We start from the raw sequence: 16736 nt of genomic DNA, 5'->3' as shown, positions 1-16736 counted from the left end.
TTTTTTTTTTAATACACTCCTGGAAATGGAAAAAAGAACACATTGACACCGGTGTGTTAGACCCACCATACTTGCTCCGGACACTGCAGGAGGGCTGTACAAGCAATGATCACACGCACGGCACAGCGGACACACCAGGAACCGCGGTGTTGGCCGTCGAATGGCGCTAGCTGCGCAGCATTTGTGCACCGCCGCCGTCAGTGTCAGCCAGTTTGCCGTGGCATACGGAGCTCCATCGCAGTCTTTAACACTTGTAGCATGCCGCGACAGCGTGGACGTGAACCGTATGTGCAGTTGACGGACTTTGAGCGAGGGCGTATAGTGGGCATGCGGGAGGCCGGGTGGACGTACCGCCGAATTGCTCAACACGTGGGGCGTGAGGTCTCCACAATACATCGATGTTGTCGCCAGTGGTCGGCAGAAGGTGCACATGCCCGTCGACCTGGGACAGGACCGCAGCGACGCACGGATGCACGCCAAGACCGTAGGATCCTACGCAGTGCCGTAGGGAACCGCACCGCCACTTCCCAGCAAATTAGGGACACTGTTGCTCCTGGGGTATCGGCGAGGACCATTCGCAACCGTCTCCATGAAGGTGGGCTACGGTCCCGCACACCGTTAGGCCGTCTTCCGCTCACGCCCCAACATCGTGCAGCCCGCCTCCAGTGGTGTCGCGACAGGCGTGAATGGAGGGACGAATGGAGACGTGTCGTCTTCAGCGATGAGAGTCGTTTCTGCCTTGGTGCCAATGATGGTCGTATGCGTGTTTGGCGCCGTGCAGCTGAGCGCCACAATCAGGACTGCATACGACCGAGGCACACAGGGCCAACACTCGGCATCATGGTGTGGGGAGCGATCTCCTACACTGACCGTACACCTCTGGTGATCGTCGAGGGGACACTGAATAGTGCACGGTACATCCAAACCGTCATCGAACCCATCGTTCTACCATTCCTAGACCGGCAAGGGAACTTGCTGTTCCAACAGGACAATGCACGTCCGCATGTATCCCGTGCCACCCAACGTGCTCTAGAAGGTGTAAGTCAACTACCCTGGCCAGCAAGATCTCCGGATCTGTCCGCCATTGAGCATGTTTGGGACTGGATGAAGCGTCGTCTCACGCGGTCTGCACGTCCAGCACGAAGGCTGGTCCAACTGAGGCGCCAGGTGGAAATGGCATGGCAAGCCGTTCCACAGGACTACATCCAGCATCTCTACGATCGTCTCCATGGGAGAATAGCAGCCTGCATTGCTGCGAAAGGTGGATATACACGGTACTAGTGCCGACATTGTGCATGCTCTGTTGCCTGTGTGTATGTGCCTGTGGTTCTGTCAGTGTTATCATGTGATGTATCTGACCCCAGGAATGTGTCAATAAAGTTTCCCCTTCCTGGGACAATGAATTCACGGTGTTCTTATTTTAATTTCCAGGAGTGTATGTGTGAAATGTTATGGGACTTAACTACTATGGTCATCAGTCCCTAAGCTTACACACCACTTAACCTAAATTATCGTAGGGACAAATACACACACCCTTGCCCGAGGGAGGACTTGAACCACCGCTGGGTCCAGCCGCACAGTCCGTGACTGCAGCACCCTAGACCGCTCAGCTAATCCCGCGCTGCTGCGGTTTTCTCTGAAAGTCTTAAATAGCACTGACTTTGACATTCGTTTAGATTCTTACTACTCAAATTGCGCTGATACTGAAGCTATGCGTTTCCTCTAACGTCCGAAATAGCCTGTTTGGTCGCTATATGGAAAATCTTTTGATACTGCATCTCTTTACACTACTTGTTTATTTACATTGGAACATGCCTGTACATGAACATTAGATTTGGCAATATCTTTGTTAATTCGTAATTCGAACTCTGTTTGGCCATTATTTCATTCTTGTGCTTAGTTCGTATATGTCAGCGAGCTTTTTTATTTCAAGGAAAATCCAGTTCAAGGCCATTCTCAATCTTGGGCCATACCGTTAGCAAAACATGCAAACAAAGCTCTAAAATGCAAAACTAATATCCGAGAACATCGGAAGTGCAAAGTTGAGCACATAGTTCAACTGCACGATAGATGAGCCCTTTGCCTGCTGCCTAATGCATTGACACAGGACATAGTCATATAGAAAATATGCCCTTTAGTATTTATGAACATGAGTAGGCGTACAAACAGTATTATGCATAAACATCATTTCCACCCTTTTTATTGCTCATGCATACCACACATTGCATGTTGTACCACAATACAGCGAGACCTTCAGAGGTTGTGGTCCAGCCTGCTGTACACGCTGGTGCCTCTAATACCCAGTAGCACGTCCTCTTTCATTGATACATGCCTGTATTCGTCGTGGCATACTATCTACAGCTTCATCAAGGCACTCTTGGTCCAGATTGTCCCACTCCACAACGGCAAGTCGGCGTAGATCCCTCAGAGTGGTTGGTGGGTCACGTCGTCCATAAACAGCCCTTTTCAATCTATCCCAGGCATGTGCGACAGGGTTCAGGTCTGGAGAACATGCTGGTCACTGTAGTCAAGCGATATCGTTATCCTGAAGGAAGTCATTTACAAGATGTGCACGAGGGGGCTGCGAATTGTCGTCCATGAGGATGATTGATTAACTAATATGCTGCCGATATTGTTGCACAATCGGTCGTAGGATGGCATTCAAGTATCGTACAGCCGTTACAGTCCCTTCCATGACCAGCAGCGGCGTACGTCGACCCCACATAATGCCACCCAAAAACAGTAGGAAACCTCCACCTGGACAGTGTGTCTGAGGCCTTCAGGCTGACCAGGCTGCCTCCAGAAAGTCTCCGACGATTGTCTGGTTGAAGGCATATGCGACACTCATCGGTGAAGAGAATGGATGCTAATGTTGAGAATGGATGCCAATCTTGAGCGGTCCATTCGGCATGGTGCTGGGCCCATCTGTACCGCGCTGCATGGTGTCGTGGTTGCAAAGATGGACCTGGCCATGGACTTCGGGAGTGAAGTTGCGCATCATGCAGCCTACTGTGCACAGTTTGACTCGTAACACGACGTCCAGAGACTGCACGAAAAGCATTATGGAACAGGGTGGCGTTCCTGTCAGGGTTCCTCCGAATCATACTCCGTAGGTAGCGGTCATCCACTGCAATAGTAACACTTGGGAGGCCTGAGCGAGGCATGTCAACGACAGTTCCTGTCTCTCTATATCTTCTCCATGTCCGAACAACATCGCCTTGGTTCACTCCGAGATACCTGGACATTTGCCGTGTTGAGTGCCCTTCGTGGTACAAAGTAACAATGCGGACGCGATCGAACCGCGGTATTGACCGTGTAAGCATGGTTGAACTACAGACAACACTCCTTCCTAATGGAGTGACTGGAACTGATCGGCTGTCGGAGCCCCTCTGTCTAATAGGCGCTGCTCATGCATGGTTGTTTACACCTTTGGGCTGGTTTAGTGACATCTCTGAACAGTCACTTTGACTGTGTCTGTGATACACAGATATGTTCCATAATGCTTTTCGTGCAGCCACAGTCAATGTCTATCTTCAGGAATTCTGGGAACTGGGGTGATCAAAAACTTTATTTGATGAGTGTATAAATGAATAATCATAAAACACGTTATTTACAAATTCTGTTCAGAAGACTATACTTCAATTTACCGTTATTACTTGAGATATCTTTATGAGACAGGTTTTGGCTTTCTAAGTAAAATGGAGTCAGCGATATGATATGCCAATTTTGACAGTAGTAAATGCTCGTAAGGATACTCGACAGCGGCATCTCATCAATCTAATGGAGACAGTGAAGTGTTTAAAGCGGATCAACAGCGCTATGAGAGGCAAAAGTTTAGCTGGTGCTCTTATGTCAGATAAAGGTTACTAACTGATTAGAACATCTGAGCTGGATGCTTTCATTGCCAGGAAGATCTTAAGATTTGTGTTAAATATCTCATTAGTGGAATATAGTATGTTTGCCATGTACAGAATACTACTTATAGAAGTGGCCGAAACGGAGTACTTATATTCCTTATAGCCAAAAAGGAGCTACTGATAATCTGTGATGTGAAACAGCACTGCGCAAAGGTGAGTCATGTTCACCTATCGTGCAAAGCAGTAAATCAAAACCCCAGAATACTGTTGGAAGCATTTACACTGCTATTAAAGTACGACCATCAGATGTGAAAGGCAACAATGCTGCCATATGTACGAGAAGTTCCGGAGGACTGTGTACAGAAGGGAGGTGTGGACCATTTCCAGCCCACTCAAATACTTAATTGTTTCGTGGACATGAAGTTTCTGATACATACTGACCATAAACTTGTAACCTGGGAAGGTTTCATCGATATCAATAAATTTTAGACAAGCCGGAGGAATGTCACTACCACATAATATATAACACAGTGAAAAGTAATCTAGTTAGAAACATACTCTTGTGAATAGGAGAGGGGAGGGAAGCTGCCATGTGACTGGAAGGCTGTGGTGGCGCAATCACGTCAATGGGTGTCAGATGAGGATGCAGATCCCCAGTCAAGGACACACACGCAGATGACGATAACAAGGCTGTTGATGCATGTGATCAGGGGACGTCTGACTGCCAAGGGTAAAAAACACGAGACAAGTGATCCCAGAGTTCTGGGAGACATAAGTGAGGACGAAAAAGCTGCAATACTAAAACAATATCACAGTTCCCCACAGAGAGGGCACCAAGGCACAGGGAGAACCTCTGCTGCATAAGAAATACTGTGAAGTGGTATAAAAAGGAAATATCGTAGAAAAGAATATCCAGAAATGGGACAGCTGTCAGAAGAACTAACTCACTTGAAATCGCATAAACGTGCCTACATAGAACAGTGAGACTCTGAAAGATATATTCGATGTGTGTGATGTTCGACTGGTGGGGCGTTTGAAAGAGATGGATCGAGGGAACGTGTCGATGCTTACATTTGAGGATGTGGCACTAAGTTAAAATGGCAAAATCGATTGAACGGCAAAACGATGATACAGTAGCAGGAAGGTAGCCACTGTAGACGATTGCTGGCAGCATGTAACGTCGCAAGAAGACCGGAATCCGGATGGCCGTGTTGCACTGCCAGGGGGAAAGACCATCATGTTCGGGGTATGGGTCCGGCCAGCGTATTACTCTTACTGCGACAATCTGAGAAACAGGCACCACAGTGACATAATGAACTGTTAGAAATCTGGTACTTCGAGGATAGTTTCGAGGCAGACGCTATGGAGTATACATTCAACTGATCCGAATCTACTGCCATTGGTGATTCCACTCGTATCAAGTGGGAGCTCTGTTGGTGTCGAACCCGGGACTCCAGATGGCCGAGCTCAAAAGGGTACCCACCGCCTTCTTTCATCAGGAGGCCGAGCAAGTTCAACAGTGTCAAGGGGTGATGCAGAGTGATACAACGGTATTTGGAAGCATTTTTTTATTCATGTAGTTTACAGTGCTTCGCCGGGTGCAGTGGGGCGCTGGTGTGTCGCCCACGCGCGAGTCCAGCCAGCTCAGCAGCTCCTGGTATGCCGACACCGCTGCTGCCGTCTGCAAGGCCGCTCAGCTGGAACTCAGCAGCGGCCGCCCGGTCGCCCGGCGTAGCGGCTGGTGCCGCGCCGCTGCCCGCTATTTCGGAGACTGCCACAGTCCCCGGTCCTCGTCGCCCTCCGCCCCTTTTGGCCTGCTCTGTCCGACCATGGGACGAAAGTGGATGTACTGTTCCCCCGTGGCTCTCAGACGCTCCTTCTCCCAGGACAGGACCGAACTCAAACCCATGCCCTCCTGGATGCTGTGCCGCAACTTGTCGCTAGTGGTTCTTGTTGGTTGGCAACACCCGTCGTCGACTGTGGCGCTGCAGCAGCGCTGCCGCGCCTCCTGCAGCGCACGTCTCGCCCGGACCCCGGTACGCCAGGTGGGAAGCGAATGTGGCCCGTCCTGCACCCGCTGCAGACCGCTGTCACTGCCTTCCTTCAGGCAGACCGTGCGATCTCCAAGTACCCGGCTGCCGTTCCGTCCCGCCCCGGTGTTGTGTCCCCGGAGGCGGAATACAGCCCGAACAAGTACATGGAAACAAAGTACACATTTACATAGAATATTTACAAAATTCTACATAGATACTCCGCAAACCACCTGACGGTGTGTGGCGGAGCGTACTTTGAGTACCTTTATCGGTTCTTCCTTTTATTCCAGTATCGTATTGTTCGTGGAAAGAAAGACTGTCTGTATGCCTCTGTGTGGGTTCTAATCTCTCTAATTTTATTCTCATGGTCTCTTCGCGAGATATACGTACGGAATATACTGCCTGACTCCTTGGTGAAGGTACGTTCTCGAAACTTCAACAAAAGCCCGTAACGAGCTGCTGAGCGTCTCTGCTGCAGAGTCTTCCACTGGAGTTTATTTATCATCTCCGTAACGCTCTCGCGATTACTAAACGATCCTTTAACGAAGCGCGCTGCTCTCCGTTGGACCTTCTCTATCACTTCTATCAACCCTATCTGGTATAGTGAGCAATATTCAAGCAGTGGGCGAACAAGTGTAGTGTAACCTACTTCTTTTGTTTCCGGATTGCATTTCCTTAGGATTCTTCCAAAGAATCTCAGTCTGGCATCTGCTTTACCGACTATCAACTTTATCTGATCATTCCATTTTAAATCACTCCTAATGCGTACTCCCAGATAATTTATGGTATTAACTGCTTCCAGTTGCTGACCTGCTACGTTGTAGCTAAATGGTAAATGATCTTCCTTTCTATATATTCGCAGCACCTTATACTTGTCTACATTGAGAACGTGTCCATGGCTGCCAGACTGGCCCCTAAAAGGGTGAGCCAGCACAGTTCCGACCCGACTCCCGTCTGACCTGGCACACACTGTAGCAAGGTAAGTGTACCTCACTATTTAAACTGTATTTCCCCTTGGCTCTGACGTAGTGTCAGATTGAGACAGTGGCTATGGCAGAGATAAATTCCCAAACGTCAGACATCTACAAGTCTCGACTTGGCTCTGACCTAGTTCCTCGCCTCATATCGCAATGACTTCAAGGAACGCTGCGGTTTGCTGCCTAGTAGTTGCTTCACACAAAGTGCAGTACCAAGTTCGCGAGGGCCATGTTTTCATCTCCTGGCCTACTATCTGTCGGCTGTTTCAACACTCTACCAGCGGCCCCAGATTCCATCGTCCAATCTTGCGTTCATATACTTTTAGTACAGTTTCCTCTTTTCCATACCGAGCGAGGTGGTGCAGTGGTTAGCACACTGGACTCGTATTCGGAAGGACGACGGTTCAATCCCACGTCCGGCCATCCTGATTTAGGTTTTCCGTGATTTCCCTAAATCACTACAGGCAAATGCCGGGATGGTTCCTTTGAAAGGGCACGGGCGACTTCCTTCCCCATCCTTCCCTAATCCTATGAGACCGATAACCTCGTTGCTTGGTTTCCTCTCCCAAACAACCAACCAACCTCTTTCCTACTACTAATACTAGCGCAGCAGCTTATTGGAGGAAAGGTGGAGGTATGTTGTGTTTTCTGATGGAAGATGGTTTGCGTGGTGCCAGTGATGGCTGTGTGTTGATTAGAAAGGGGCCAGTTGAGAACCTATGTGATAGATATACTGGACCTACACCTGGAGTTTAGGTCTGGGGTGCCATTTCGTACGAAACCAGGGGCACTGTTGTGTTAATCCCACGCACCTTTACTACAACATTGTACGTCAGCCTGGTGATTCGACGTGTTGTGTTGTCATTTATGAGCAGCACTGAGTGGGTGTTTTCCAACAGGATAAGGCATGGTGACATAACGCTGTTGTAACCCGTCAAGCTATGCACAGTGTCGACATGTTGCCTTTGCCTACTCGATCATCAGATCACTCTCCAATCGAGCACATATGGAACACCACTGACGAAAACTCCTGCACTGCCTGACCAAGTCCAAAACTGGCATCCGCCACCTGCACAACACAATGCATGCACATTTGCATCAGGTACACCGCATACTAATATACCAGCATTTCACATTTTTGCAATGGCTTACCTCGCACTTACGTTAATCTGTGATCATCCAATGTTAAACACTTCAATACGTTGCGCAGACAAATCTATTCCCGATCATTACTCGACATTCAATATTTTTTGGTGTTGCGATTCTTTTTCGTTAGTGCACATGCAGTCCCTGTCATGCTACTTGAATTTGTTACAGAATTACGCGTGGCGCTGGTAAGATAATGAGTCATATGGGCAAATTGTTTTAAAGCTTCCATGCGTTTGTCCCAACTGCCTCGGGTTCGTGAAATACCATCGTTTTGTAAATACACCAGCGTTCGGGCAGTACACAATACACATCCTACAAAACCATGATGAAAAGACATGACAATGACGTGTGCAATACTTCACGTCTGAAATTTCTGTTACTCTTTAGAGGCCTCACTGGGTACGTCCACCCTTCAGGTAACGACACCACGTGGACCTCCTCCCCCTACTGGATCTGCTACGTCCGTACCCGAGCTGGCTCGGCTGTGCCAGCCGCCAGCTTCCCGCCTGGCTCCTGAATTCGACTGTGTCACTGGGATACAGAGAACAGTTGTTGCATTCTGCTTTTCAGATTTTTTATAATATCCTGTTTGCATTGGTCGGGAGCTGACCACATGCGAACACTACACTGTGTTCAGTCAACATCCTTGATGCATACTATGCCGTGGTCAAAGAAAACCAAAGCTAGTAGACCACCAGGTTGATTTCTGCTTTTTTCTGTCGCTCGCCCAGAGATGCGCTTTCTGACCGAAAGCGAGCTTAACACGCTATTACTTTCGGTTTTATCTTCATCAGTCACACTTTGGCGAAACTGCTCTTTCGATATGAGCCGTGGTAGAAATTGCTGTTTTGAAGAGCGCGCCGCTGCGCGTTGTGTGAAGCAGTCGCCCTGCGTTTCTGGCGGTGGCGCCGCTGTGACAATCGTAGCTCTGGTGTCTCCCTGTGGTGAGAAAGGGGAAAGGCCTGTTCCCGTGCATTTAAGGGGCGCTATGAGCTCGCCAGCTGGTTAGTCTGGGTGAGTCGGGACTCATTCTGGGGTGAGTCTCTCGTCCCCAGCTTACTAGTCTGTCTCTCCTCAATCTTTGTGGCGCAGTGAGAGAACTCAACGAGTGGTCCCCGGTCGCGGGCTTAGTTCCTGCATCTGAGTCTGCGCGTTAGGCCGCCAGTCTGCTCGAGTTGCTCAGGCAACGGTCATTGGCGGTTGAATCGATCGGTTAGTCGGTCGCACACTGAGACACAAGACGACTTGTCCACCTTGAGCGTCGGCGCATGTGAGGCCCCCACGTGAGTCCAGTGGAACGCGCCGTATAGCGAGCACCAGCCGCTTTGTTTTTGGGTCGTCCCACCATTCTTCTCCGTTTGCCCACCCGCGTGAAGGTGGTTATTTATGAATTGGGTGGTCCCTTTTTCCCTTGTGGACTAGGGGCGGGTTAGAACAACCTGCGGATCGGATTGTTCGGTAATCGCCCTATCAATCTGCAGTACGTTAATAGCTGCCTCTGTCATGTTTGTCGGATTCGGTGTGTTAACGAATTTATTGCTTGAAATGTAACCGGCTGAGTCCTGAAATATGTTTTTATCTTTCCTATCATCTTGAGAGGCGGTATATGTGTACTGCAGAGCATGTTTGGCCAACCTTGTATAATTTTATGTAAGATTGCTTTTCATGGGCTTTTGTTTAAATGGTTATTTCAGTATGTAAAGTTGCCACCCTTCCACCGTAAGACTTTCTTTGAAGTTAAAATCAAGTTGCACCTTCGGTGGCAATTCAATCTTTTAAGCCGGCCGCGGTGGTCTCTCGGTTCTAGGCGCGCAGTCCGGAACCGTGCGACTGCTACGGTCGCAGGTTCGAATCCTGCCTCGAGCATGGATGTGTGTGATGTCCTTAGGTTAGTTAGGCGTAAGTAGTTCTAAGTTCTAGGGAACTAATGACCACAGCAGTTGAGTCCCATAGTGCTCAGAGCCATTTGAACCAACCTTTTAATTTTAGTGTTTTGTACCATTTCTATCCCTCATACGGGGTGCATAGTTTGTGTGCTTGTGTGAATTGTTAAAACTTTTACTTTAAGGTAATCTGGCGTGTTGCAGATTTGCAACTGTTTAGTCTTTCAGAGGTTGTTGTGAGCGGTCGTGACTACGGCCGTGTCAAAAGGGAGTGGAAAGTTTCTCAGCCCGAAAGCTCATACACTCAAAAATTTGTTTCTTTCTGCCTCTGAATAAATTGTAACTTGATATTTAGAGGGTGCTTTCTGTTTATAATTTTAAATCTGTTTCTTTAAAAAAAGCTTTCAGGAATAAAATTCCCATTTGTTAAAAGCAATTTCATTTTGATTTCATCAGTTACTCCCTGGCAACTACTTCCACGCTCACATAGTGTGATTAAATGTGTTAATGTTCTTGATGAATCGCTAGTAAGTAAAGAAAATTCCTAAGAAAAGGTTTTGAAAGTAAATTGACGGTTCACGATAATACATATTTAGTCAGAAATTTACGCATTTATTCCTGGGAACATGTAAAAGGTAGTTCCTCGTTTGCATGAGTTGTCAGCTTTCACTTTACAAAAATAAATAATTCTGACGATATGTGAGCACCGTTGGCCCATTCCTGTCCTCAGTACGACATAGAGTACAGTTCTTGCTTGTAGAGTTCCCTTTTATGTCGCGCTGGCAATACTCAGCTAACCATCGACGTCACAGGGAGCAACCATCGATGTCGCAGGGAGCCTCTACTCGCGTTCCTTCCGGCGCTTATATAATGCTGATAAAATAACACCTGGTTGATGTAGACTACTCGTCAGTAGCTGTGCTGATTATTCTATGATGTACTTATATTTTGTTTTATTCCTTATTTGTTATTTATTTATTTATTTATTGTTCCGTGGGATCACATTAAGGAGAAGTCTCCATGGTCATGGAACGAGTCAGTACATGAAATTGTAACACGATTGTAGAAACAGATAAAACGAAATATAAGAAAGATATTCAGTTGTAGATTGTACAAACAGGTAAAATGAAATATAAGAAACATATTCAGGTGACAAGTCGTTAATTTAAATAAAGAAAATCAAAAATGTAACACTGGAATTTGCTTAATTTTTTAGCTCTTCCCGGAGCTCCTCGACAGAATAGGAGTGAGCCATGAGGAAATTCTTCTGTTTAGACTTAAAAGCGTTTGGGCTACTACTAAGATTTTTCAGTTCTTGTGGTAGCTTATTGAAAATGGATGCAGCAGAATACTGCACTCCTTTCTGCACAAGAGTCAAGGATATGCATTCCACATGCAGATTTGTTTTCTGCCTAGTATTAACTGAGTGAAAGCTGCTAACTCTTGGGAATAAGGTAATATTGCTAACAACAAACGACATTAAAGAAAATATATACTGTGAGGGCAATGTCAAAATTCCCAGACTATTGAATAGGGGTCGACAAGAGGTTTTCGAACTTACACCACACATAGCTCGAACAGCCTGTTTTTGGGCCAAAAATACCCTTTTTGAATCAGAAGATTACCCCAAAAAATAATACCATATGACATAAGCGTATGAAAATATACGAAGTAGACTAATTTTCGTGTTGAAATGTCACTTATTTCAGATACTGTTCTAATGGTAAATAAAGCGGCATTTAGTTTCTGAACAAGATCCTCAACATGGGCTTTCCACAACTGCTTACTATCTATCCGAACGCCTAGGAACTTGAACTGTTCCGTCTCGCTTATAATATGCCCATTCTGTCTGATTAAAATATCAGTTCTTGTTGAATTGTGAGTTAGAAACTGTAAAAACTGAGTCTTATTGTGGTTTAGCATCAAATTATTTTCCACAAGCCATGAACTTATTTCATGAACTACATTATTTGATAATGTTTCAATATTACACACAAGATCCTTCACTACCAAGCTGGTGTCATCATCAAACAGAAATATTTTTGAATCACCTGTAATACTGGAAGGCATATCATTTATATAAATAAGAAACAGCAGTGGCCCCAGCACCGACCCTTGGGGAACGCCCCATTTAACAGTGCTCCACTGGAACTGATCATCACTACCACTCTCAATATTTCGGAGAATTACCTTCTGCTTTCTGTTCTTAAAGTAAGAGGCGAACCAGTTGTAAGCTACTCCCCTTACTCCATAATGTTCCAGCTTCTGAAGAAATATTTTGTGGTCAACACAATCAAAAGCCTTCATTAAATCAAAGAAAACACGTAGCGTTCCGAACCTTTTATTTAATCCGTCCAAAACCTCACAGAGAAAAGAGAATATAGCATTTTCAGTTGTTAAGCCATTTCTAAAACCAAACTGTACATCTGACAGCAAATTATGTGAATTTAAATGTTCCAGTAACCTTGTATATACAAGCTACTCGATAACTTTAGCAAACAGCGATGGCATAGAAATAGGTCTATAATTGTCAATATTATCCCTGACATCTTGGATATTCGGGAATCCAGCCGGATGTTCGCGTCGTTCTCGCACGATATTTCAACAGCGTGCCTCGCTGTCTTCTTCAGGTGCTACCTGAGACTGGTCCTTGGGTCGATCGAGTCCAGTATTTATACCTGGGAGGAGCTGGGCGTTCCCTAATCGGTCCGCGCCGAGTCGAGTGTTCCATCTGTGGTCCGCGCCCGCCAGACTCGGCTTCAACGGACCCCTCCAGTCGCGGATGTTCCGACTGCCGTCGGCGCCGGTTTTGGCCGTCCTGAACGGTTGTGGTTGTCATTTGAGGTGTGTCAGACCCGATCTGAGATGTTAGGTACTCTATCTCATGACTGTTACTACGGTTTCCACTTCTGTTGCGTGGTGGGCGCTCCCTAATCGGTCCCCGCCGCGTCGTGTGTTCCATCTGAGGTCCGCGCCCGCCAGACGCGGCTACATTGTCCCTCTCTGGTGGCCGGTGTTCCCTCCGCCGTCCGCGCCCGGCCTGGCCGTCTTCTGAAGTCGAGTTCATGACCTGGGGTGTGTCAGATCTGGTCTCTAATGTCCAACACCTTGTCTCACGGCTGTTCCCTCGGTCTCCACTTATATTTCTTGCTGAATCCTGGAGTGTCCTGCGTTGAGTTTTCACAAGCTCAAGCGCAGGATTCCAGGCAGTGCTGATTTGGTATCCCAAGTCACGGTTGATTAGATTGTCTGTGACCTTAATCTCAATTGCTTCTTTAATGACACTGTCCCAATATCTTGAGGTCTGTGTCACAATCTTGGTGTCATTGTGATCCATTGAATGACCAAGTTCCAGACAATGCTCTGCTATGGCTGATTTAGTTGCCTGCCTGAGTCTGGTATGTCTCTGGTGTTCTTTACACCTGATGTCCACAGTTCTGGTGGTCTGGCCAATGTATGACATCCCACACTGGCATGGTATGTTGTAAATACCTGGCTTGCGTAGCCCCAGGTCATCTTTTACAGTCCCCAGCATAGCCCCAATTTTTGTGGGTGGGTAAAATATGCTCCTGATGTCATATTTCTGGAGAATCCTGCTGATCTTGGTAGAGATAGGTCCGGCATATGGCAAGTATGCCATCTTCTTTGCCTCTTCTGGTTCTTCTTCTGGATCCTTTGGCCGGTTGGCAGGTTGAAGTGCCTTCTGGATATCTCTAGAGGAGTACCCATTCCTGCTGAACACTGATTGTAAGTGTTCTATTTCTGTGGCCAGACTATCAGGATCTGACAGAGTTTGTGCTCTGTGGACCAGTGTTTTGAGCACTCCATTCTTCTGTGCCGGATGGTGGCAACTGCTGGCTTGAAGGTATAAGTCAGTGTGCGTAGGTTTTGCGGTACACACTGTGTCCAAATGTGCCATCTCCCTTTCTCTTCACCAGAACATCCAAGAATGGAAGTATTCCATCCTTCTCCATTTCCATTGTAAACTAAATGTTCGGATGGCAAGAGTTCAGATGTAGCAGGAACTCATCTAACTTCCTTCTACCATAGGGCCAGATGACAAAGGTATCATCCACATACCTAAAAAAGCACTTGGGTTGATATCTGGCTGAAGAGAGTGCTTCCTCTTCAAACCTTTCCATAAATAGGTTGGCCACCACTGGTGATAGAGGGCTACCCATCGCCACCCCTTCTCTTTGTTCATAAAATTGACCCCCATATAGGAAGTACGTCGATGTCAGTACATGCCTGAACAGGTCAAGGAGAGCCCCATCGAACTTCTCTCCAATAAGCTCAAGTGACTCCTTCAGAGAATATAACAAAATACTAACACAGAAAGAAAATCAAACGTCTAGTGACACAGTAACGAAACTGAAAGCAGTTCGCAAAAATTTCTTCTGAAGTTATTTTACCGGAAAACACTAAGAACAACGGTTGAAGACTACTAAAGCTTCTAAATAAACTATTATACACAAACACTTTATTAGTACTAAGCTTTCGATGCACCGCTACAGCTGTTACTTGTCAGCGCGGAATGTAAACACGGGTAACAGGTTAAGTTGCTCGATACGAAACACTCACAAATATCAGGTCACAACACAAGAAAGGCAGAGGTGAATGAAGAAACCACTAATAAGTCACTTATATAGTAAATATTATCACAAAAAACCGTTAAAATATATATCTGAAACCTAAAAATATATAAAAAAAACTTGGAGAGCGATCTCACACGCAGTCACGCGCTTATGACGTCACACCAAAGAGGTGTAGTTTCTCCGTCGGGCGGAGGGAGCATAAGTCAGTTTCATTATTTTGATATTTCATTATATTATGATCCATTTCCCACTTTATGTGGCTCCCGCATTTCATTACGTCCCTAACGGAAGAATCTCTTCCGAGTCCGTCCATTTGATATGCAGTTGATGCAGAAATATCTCATTAAATTTGCACCGCCGCCCATTGCGCGATTCCTTTTAAGATAATGTCGTTTTGCATCCTTGGGACACTGGGAAGGGTGTAAGCAGAACAGGTTATCTTTGCTATGTCACTGGTTGCTAACACAAAGAAATAAGACCTAGCACCATTGTGATTGAGCTTTACGTTTTCCACTAGGATCACCAATCCTCGTGTATAGAGGAATAGCCTTTCAGAAGAATGTTCTTCCTCCTCGCCTGACCTGATGATTTCAATCTGCACCCCATATTCCCTACGTTCGTCGCTGAACTGTGCCAATTGAACTGATATTACTGAAAGACCCTGTTGATTCTGATTCACGACAGTGGTAGCTGTTATGACTTACGCCGTCTTCACCAGTCGAGTTCAGAAATCCACTTTACGAAGAAGCTGTCTATCGTGCCCTCCTAATTTACACCTTTACTGAAAAGTGCCGATAACAGCAAAATTATGCAATATACAATATGAAGATTGTCTGAGAATCTGTGGTTTTGATGAAAAATGACCAATTCTGAGCCTGTTCGTAAATCATCCTGCGCTACCACGTACATTAATTTCCGCAAAGAAACACCTAACCAAACCTTGTCCTACACTTGGTGCCTAATCGGTTGGCTTCACCTCCAGTAAAATTGATGTTAATTGCTGAATGCATATCTGTCTACCTTACTGAAGAGCCACTGCCACGCAGCCAGGGCTACTCAATAGGGATGTGATCCATTTATGGTGTGTAGCTGTTATTTTGTAATCTGTGCACAGATTCTATTTTGGTTGGGTTCTACCTCCCCTACAGTGCAAAAAGTAACACGTAGAAAATCAATCAGAGGGAATTCCCCACTTCTAAATGTAAACTTCAAGCCTGAAAAAAAAGATGTAACTAAACACAGGAAATTCACGTTATTACAGTAAAATGGCAAAGAATTATATTAGTGCTTTATGAAACGCTCAGTTGAAGGCGTTAAAATAGGTTACCCAAACGTTTGCCTTATGAACTAGCAATGTTGCTAATATTTATTATTACTACAATAATAAAGATTAATATAATGTGTTTCTACTCGTGTGTATCGATGTGTCTCCTTAGTGACAGATTTTGTAGTGGATATGAAAAAGAGAACAATATCCTGCTTATTAACTAAAAAACATTTTCTAGCATAACTTAGCTTCCTGTGACGCACAGGATATTTTATAAGCGTTCTGACCTTTTGTAGCTCAGTTCATCCAAGAGCTGGACTGTCATGTTGTCACAGTATATTTTTGAACTCTATCCTCGTGCAAGTACGATAACACTTCAATTAAACTATGACACAAGAATTATGCAACTTCACTGCAGCAGTTCCATGTGAAATGTGAGTTGCACTTTCTCGGAGAGCAGCTTTTCTTAAGTTTCGTACTGCATAAAAATAATCGTAATTAATGTTGTCAGTCTCAAGGCATGATTTCAGTGATACCAATCTGTTACTGGTGTCACAACTTTCCAGTGAATAAGGGGAGCTTGTGCATTCTGTCAACATTCCCCGAGTGAACATAAGTTTGTTAGCACATGTTTTATATTACTATGTTATGTGTAGAAAGATAAAAGTGAACTGTTTTCACAGTAAGTAGTAACTGATGGTGCTGTGAATATTATACCGACCAGTCACACAACTCTGTTAATGATGCTTATGTAGGCAAAATATAAATCAACTTAGTATTTATAGGTTGAATTATATAAAAGAAAATAAAAACGAAGCGAGAGAACCAGTACGGAAGTAGTTTGCACCATTTCTCCTAAATCAATGATCTACCACCCCTTATGAAGCTGTCATTATTACAAGAAGTGCGTACAGATTGTGCCACTTTTAGCTCTGTGTAACTGTCACTCCAAGATAAATGTGGTTTATATAACAG

Source organism: Schistocerca gregaria, chromosome 1, assembly GCF_023897955.1.
Source record: "Schistocerca gregaria isolate iqSchGreg1 chromosome 1, iqSchGreg1.2, whole genome shotgun sequence".
NCBI lineage: Eukaryota > Metazoa > Arthropoda > Insecta > Orthoptera > Acrididae > Schistocerca > Schistocerca gregaria.
This window is presented reverse-complemented; position numbering follows the sequence as displayed.